Below are 7,539 nucleotides of genomic sequence, written 5' to 3'. Positions count from 1 at the left end.
TCAACCTTGGGCACCAGTCTCACCTTCCCTGTGGTCAGTTAAAATAGTAGCAAAGTGTCAGGTTCCATTTACTTTAATCCCCTTGAAGACTCAACACTCTTATTTACCTATTTATCATCTTGAAGTAGGACGTAATCAGTATTTTTATCTTTTTATTGTGATTCACTTTACATTATCGTTTGAATAACATCAAAATGTATCACTTTTTTTGACATCACCATGTTATTATGTGGCTGGCACTGTGGTAACACTGCAAATTTTATTTTATTACCTGACTTGGGAAGCTTCTGGTTTCAGTTAGAGACTAAGAAAAAAAGCCTAAATAAGGGTTTGTAAACCACATTTTACTTAATATTTTTGTTCAAACATTCACCAAATTGATGTTAACTCAATATTAACCCATTGCTGTCAAATCAATTCCAACTCATAGTGACCCTGTAGGACAAAGTAGAACTGCCCCATAGAGTTTCCAAGGTTGTAATCTTTACAGTGGCAGACTACTACATCTTTCTCCTATGAAGCGACTGGTGGGTTCAAACTGCTGACCTTTCAGTTAGCAGCCATTTGCTTAACCACTGCACCAACAGTTTTTTATTTTAAATCCAGTGGACCTCATTGGGTACTAATCTTATTTACTTTGCTCTAAGTAATTTTTTGTGTTTTCCTCTGAAACTTTGGGCTTTGTGTTTAGATGTGACTCTAAAGTTCCTGATGGAATTTAGGGAAGCAGGTTCCAAACATCAGTCAAATCTGTGTACGTACCTTTAGGCAACTGCTATTGTTCACAATAACAATTAGACCTGGTGAGCGAGGAGACATTGCTCTTTCTTTTACACTTAGCCTTTCAGGGGTATACAGCTAAAGCAGTCAGTGAGCTTACTGGTACACAGTCTCTTAGCCATGGTCTTGTGAAGATCACTGCTCTTTCCTTCCCAAGTTTCCCCCCTTCAGCCAACTGACCAAGAGTGGGCACCCTGACCTGAGGTCAGTCAGTCTGGGTAATAAATTTTGTGCGGAACTGTTATGAATAGACGGGTTTGAAACATCAGATTCTCTCCCAGTACTTTGCAGTAGAAAACATGGGTGATCCTAACTATTAGAAATGGAAGCTGAGCTGAAAAAGATGCAAAGAGAGGAACGGCACAGCAGGGCTAGGGCCATGAAAATTCATGGATGTCTAAAATTATAACCCAGCACATTCTCACAGAGATGGAATGAGAGACCATGTGACCTCTGGGTTTGAGTAAGCAGTTGGTTCCCTGAACTGCCTCCATGTTTGACTATGGTCCAATTCCAATTTCAGTTATAATCACCTCCCCCCTTCCCATTTTTTCCCCTTGAGGTAAGTTGAGTTTCTTATAGTCAAAAGAACAGACCAGAAACAAATGAAATTCTTGTTATTTCGACCTTCCTCCTGAGCAGGATATCAATGCATTCTCATCTTCCACTACTGCTCTGGGCTTGCAGATAGTGTATACAATCAGTGTGCACTGTGAAGAAGGATCCGACAGGCAGCTATTATCCATTCAGGGAATGTCATACTCTTTCTGCATTCCCGTGGACAGCTGATCCCCAAAGAATTGTAGCACTGTCAAATTTTAAATGTTGCCCAGCTCTCCTTAAATGTGCTTATGTGAAAACCGTAGGGTCTCTTTGCACTTAATATGTGCTCTAACTATTTCTGGGATTGAATTGAATTGCATGTGTATTACATGCTTGGTTTCCCCTGTGTGAGGAAAACAATACCAGCTGAGCACACTTTTGAGTAGTTGAAGACAGAGACCACGCACTGTCCACATCTTGACAGAGTACTACATCCTACCTCCAGACTTGTACCTTGCTTGCTTATATAGCTCAAGATACTTGGAATTGTTTGGGGTCCCCAGAATTATCTTCCAGGACAGTGGGTTTCCTGGCTTCTCTTTGTGGTTTCCTGTCATTCCCAGATCATTCCCTGGTGTCCCTTATGTGTCTGACAATGAGTATTTATAATATGCCAGTGCTTCTGGGCACATGGTAGGCATTATTAAGCATGAAGAGTAGATCAAGTAGCAATTCTATAATGAACACTTTTGATAAAATTAGGAATTGTATTCAACATTTGTGTGCTTCGTTTTTTTTTTTTTTTTCCCTTACCTAGGCAGGGTCCCATTTCCCAGGTACATTTTATTTCATGGGAAAAGGTACCTGGTAAATATGTAAATAGAATTTTAAATAATGTCTTTAAGTAGACATTGTGCTTTATCTCCTTTAATCTTTATAAGAATATTATGAGGTAGGTACTCTTACCTGTGTTTTACAGATGAGGAAATTGAGGCTTAGAGTGGCTAATGTACATTGCCCAAGGTCTGCTAAGGGGCAGACTTGGATCCTGAGTTGGATGTCAATCAATTCCATTCAATATTAATGTCAATTCAGTTCTGTTCCATTCTGTTCTGACACCAGCTGCACATGCAGCTCTTCTTCCTCTGACCCCTACCATGAGAGCTAGATCCGATCTCACAAGTTGAAGGGCAAAATCCTCCAGATTGCCAAGTCTGCCCAAGATTGCAGACAACAGCAGCAAATTTAAGGGTGCCAGGCTCCCTCGGTTTTGACCTGCTGGCTACAAATTCAGGGGTTTCCTACTGCATCCTCAGTATGCCAGCTTTAAGTGCAGGGATCCATAGTTCCTCTCAGTTCTGATCCCTCAGGTTTGATAATTCATTAGAATAACTCATAGAACTCAGGAAAGTGCTATATTTATGATTACAGTTTTATTGCAAAAATGAATCAAATGAAGAGATACATAGGGCGAGGTAAGGGAGGGTTGCCAGTGTGAAGCTTTCATGTCCCAAAGGACTTGCTACACTCCCATGTGCACTGATGTCTGTTACCAGCCAGAAAGCTCCTTAACCTTCCATGTCCAGAGACTTTACTGGAGCCCCATTACCTTGGCATGATTGATTAAATTCAACTTTCCAGTTCACTTCCCCTGAGGTCAGGGTGATATTACCTGGTAGGTCTTTCTGGCCTGGCCAGTGCCCACTCAAGACCCGTCACCTCACTAACATAACAGAGATTCTAAGCGTTTACAGATTATCTCTCAAGAACCGAGGACAGAGACCAAGTCCTTTGGGTAAAGTTAATTATAAACCTCACAGACCCACATCTGATTAATTTCAAAGCCCATAATCTTTCCATCTTGCCATAAAGCCATTAGAATGCCAATTATTCCAACATTGGTTTGGAATACCTTTAAAACTTTTGTTTAGTTTCTCATTTTGTGTAAAATTTATACTTAAGTTCTCATCTTCACCAATAGCATTGTATTTCTTTAAAAAAAAAAAAGCTTTTGAACTTGGAGGCATTGGCTGTGAGTAACAGTGGGTTTCTGAGGGCATAACTCATTGTTCCTAATCAGGTGGTAGAAAAGATTTTTTTTCTATTACCTTGGCTCAAAGTAATTGCATATCTATCCGTTTATCTGGGCACTTAATCAAAGGCACAAGTAATCAAAGCAACAGCCGGAATTCCCATGTTGGACTTCCATGTTACATTCACCAGTTCTCAGCACTTTAAATGATTTCTTTCCCAAGCTGTCTAAAACCACATGAATCACATGACCAAACACCAGATATACTAGGGATGATTTAGGCATCCCAGAGAATGCATTTCAGATGACTTTGCAGGAAATATAAAGAAAAATGATTACAGTAAAGATATTTTTAAACTGAAAAGCATTCAATAGTTTATATCCCTGGAATGACACTGCTGGGCCCTACATTTATAGTCTAAAAATGATGTTTTACAGAAGGAGTGGTTGTAATATTAAACTAATTTAATAAAAAAGCCCTGTGAAAACATCTTTGTTTAAAAATGTGCATTTTTACATGGCTCAGAGTCAGCATAACAGCCAAATTTCTTAGCTACCTGTGGGTACAAAAAAAGTAGGTAGGAAAAAATAACAGGTATTTAGCTTCCAAGAACCAAAATTCAAAAAACAGAACTGCCTTTGACCAAAATCTTGAATGGCAACTATATTTTGAATGAGAGAATGTTTTTGGGATTCAAAATTAATTGCAACATTAGCTAGTAATTAAAAATTCAATTATTGTTTATTTGCATAAAGCATTCATCATTAGGTCCTAATTGATGTTCAAGGAACCTGAATTTTGCAAGCGGGGCACAAGGCTTCTCCACATAGGTATATCATGTTAGGTCGGCACAATGTTTTATAAATTGAAAATCAAAGGGAAGATTTTCTATAAAAATCAGGGTTTTTGGCTTCTTTTAAAAAAAAAAGATCTAGCAACATAGGGCCTATTGTCTCTTTCATTTGAGGTGTGTGCTTTCCATTTTTCCACCTTCACTTCTACTCAAATTATGTGCAGCTGACTTAACTCATTTAAAGTTACCTGACTAGCCCTATAGGCGTTAAAGTTTCAACCCATATTCTAAGGCATCTCTACTTCTCGTTAGTTTCTGGAACATACAGTCATACTAGAATTCTGTCTTTTAAGACACTTCCTTAATTTTCAGATGACGATGATGATGATTATTAATGTAATTATTTTTGGTGGCAATTTGGCTCTATTATTAACATCTCAGAGACTTCTGGAAACCATACTGGCCTTAAAAAGGACAAACTTACTGATATCAGGAAGTTAACAAAGTAGAAAATAATGATTTTGAAATTATGAAATTTCTTAGCAATATCTATTGTGAGAGGTCTGGAACATATGTTGAGAAAGGTTTGGAGCATTTGAGGAGAGCCTAATACAACCTCAGTTATATAATTAAGTGTCGTAAAGTCAGGAAGGCAGCAGGAAATTCTGTGCTATAGGTTTGCCATCCTCTTCCCCCTGTGCCCCCACAAAAAAATTGAATAAGGCCACAGAAAAACAAAAGCCATGGTAATAGGATGCTGAAATAATAGGGCATCCTACTATATTTAACATGTTAGAAATATAAAATAGGATAGAGTTATCATATTAGCAAGTGAAAATGCAGATGCCCAGTTAAATTTTAATTTCAGGTAAAAAAGCAAATACTTTATTGGTATGTGTGTGTTCCATGCACTATTTAGAGCATACTTATACTAAAAATATTTGTTGTTTATCTGTAATTCAGATTTAACTGAAAATCCTCTGTTGTAACTGGCAATCCAGAATAGGGGAAGATATTACATCCAAATCTTGGTCATTACTATAGTCAAGGCTTAGTCAGCAGATGGGTTGACCAGAGGGAGCTTGGTCTGAACCTGAGACCCTGAGTAACAGACCTAGTAGAGAAGGCGTTTTTTTGGATGTTCCAAGCAGCAGGCAATGAGACAAGATTTGGGCCGGTACGCAATGTGTTTAGAAATTTCCAGGTTTATGAGCCAGGTAGACCTGTGTTCAAATACTGCTTGGAATGATAGTGACAATAATGATGATATCTAACACATGAGCTTCAGTACATGCCAGGCACTGTTCTGGATGCTTCACATAGATTAATTTATTTAGTCTTCACAACAACCTTGTGAGATGGATACCATTGTTATCTCCCTTTTATAGCAAAGGAGACCGAGTACTAAAAAGTAAATTAGTTTGCCCAAGTGTAGTTAGAAATAGCAGAGTCTGGTTTGTTGCTTAAGTGATGATGGTAATTATCTATTGGATACTAAGGGTTTGGAATTGACTTGACAGCAACAAATTTTTGAAGTACTTTATAAATATGTCACAACTTTCACAGCAACCCTATGAGGTAGACATTATTGTCAAAGATTAAAAAAACTGCCTGTTGTTTTTAGGGGTAGAAATTGTTAGAAGTACTTTCCTTCCACTGTGGAGGAGAGAAGCTCAGAGTATATTACTTCTCAAACACCAGAGAGTGCACCAAGTTTTATAATTTTAGAGAAAAGAAGAGAGAGGTAAGAAAAGGAGAAAGAAATAACAAACCAGAGAGAATTCATTTATATCTTAAATGATTTGCATCAGGTGCAATTTATAATTTATCAGTATTTCTGTCACTTACTGTTCATGTCTTATGACTCCATGGTTTATAAAGCTTGAAGTCCACACAGCACAGTTGCTGTATATATGCATCCATCACAGTTGTTTGAGTGGATATCTGTCTGTCTATCTATCTGTCTATCTGTCTGTCTGTCTATCATCTGTCATCTATCTTCATCCACATCATTATCTATCTAATGTTTTGTATATTTTAAATATAAATTTAACTCTGTGTACATTTGAGAGCAATCTTATCCCTTTGGGTCTTGGGTGCCTGGAAACATAGGGCAGGTGAACACCCGTGAGGAGCTAAAAAAAGGATCGTTGAGGCTAGGTCACTGATATTTGCCCAGCTAGTTCAGTCCAGCAATGAGCTCTGTAACCCAAAATGGTTTTGTTCATTCCTGGGCCAGAGACAATATAATCTGTTGCCTCTGGATAAGCAAAAAACATTGTGTGGCTGCCTCAGAGCCTACTTTTATTAAAGCTGATTTTTTTCTTAAAGTCAGAATGATATTTCTGATTCTATATTTTTCCATCTCAAAGAGCAGGCTTCTATGATTTTGAGTTCCCATTATGCTTTAGGATCTCCTTAAAATGATGGGCGACTTTTCTGGGCTGGACAGAAATTTGGCTCTTTTAATTGTAAAGACAGGTAAATATCAGAACACCAAGAGACAAAAACTGGTCAAAGGTTTCATGTGACCTTTTACTAGCTATTTTAAATGCAATGCTCAAAGCTTACTTTCAACTCCCTGCCTGAAAGTGGGAGATTTCATGTGTCTGAAGGTCCAATGCTGAGTTTGTATTAAATGCAAATGTTTGTAGTGGAAAATTCGAGGAGAGGATGGAAAGTTACTGCTGAACTATTATGGAGAATTTCTCAGCCATACTTCCCCAGCAACTCTAACTTTTTCAGGTTCAAGGGAGGGCAGAGGATGTGGCTTATGAAGACATCCTCTGAAAACACTCAAGATCTTAACCCTGTCGCCTCTTTGCTCAAATAGGGACAAAGTGCAAGGCCTTAAATCAAAGTACGAACACTTGCTTAAATAGACAGGGACAACTGATACGTCACAGAGTAAAGCAGTCTGCTTAAACCAGAGTAAAGGATTTACATATGCCATTCATTCTTTCTGAAGGAAACATGCAGGAATCTTATATATAAGAAGGCGGTGTGGTCTTTGCCACTCCATTCTCACAATAGCAATCATAAGTTTATTAATTTTCTGTATTGGTTAGGGTTCTCTAGAGAAATATAACTTAATCTCTCTCTCTCTATATATAGCAAGTGAGAGAGAAAGAGATATTGATTGATAGACTGATTTTAAGGAATGGCTCAAAAAAAACAAAACAAAACATGATTGTAGGGGTTGTAAGCCCATGTCAGGCGACAGGCTGGAAATTCCAGCAGTCTTATGTCTGAAATTGGTAGGCCAGGTGGTGAAAGAAACTCTGGCAATATAGCTATGATAGTCTTGAGGCAGAATCCTTCTCCCTCAGGAAACCTCAGTTATTGCTCTTAAAACCTTCAACTGATTGAGTTAGGCCCAGTCACATTTTG

The sequence above is a fragment of the Loxodonta africana genome, chromosome 6 (assembly GCF_030014295.1).
Source record: "Loxodonta africana isolate mLoxAfr1 chromosome 6, mLoxAfr1.hap2, whole genome shotgun sequence".
Taxonomy (NCBI): Eukaryota; Metazoa; Chordata; class Mammalia; order Proboscidea; family Elephantidae; genus Loxodonta; species Loxodonta africana.
Note: the sequence above shows the minus strand (reverse complement) of the source record.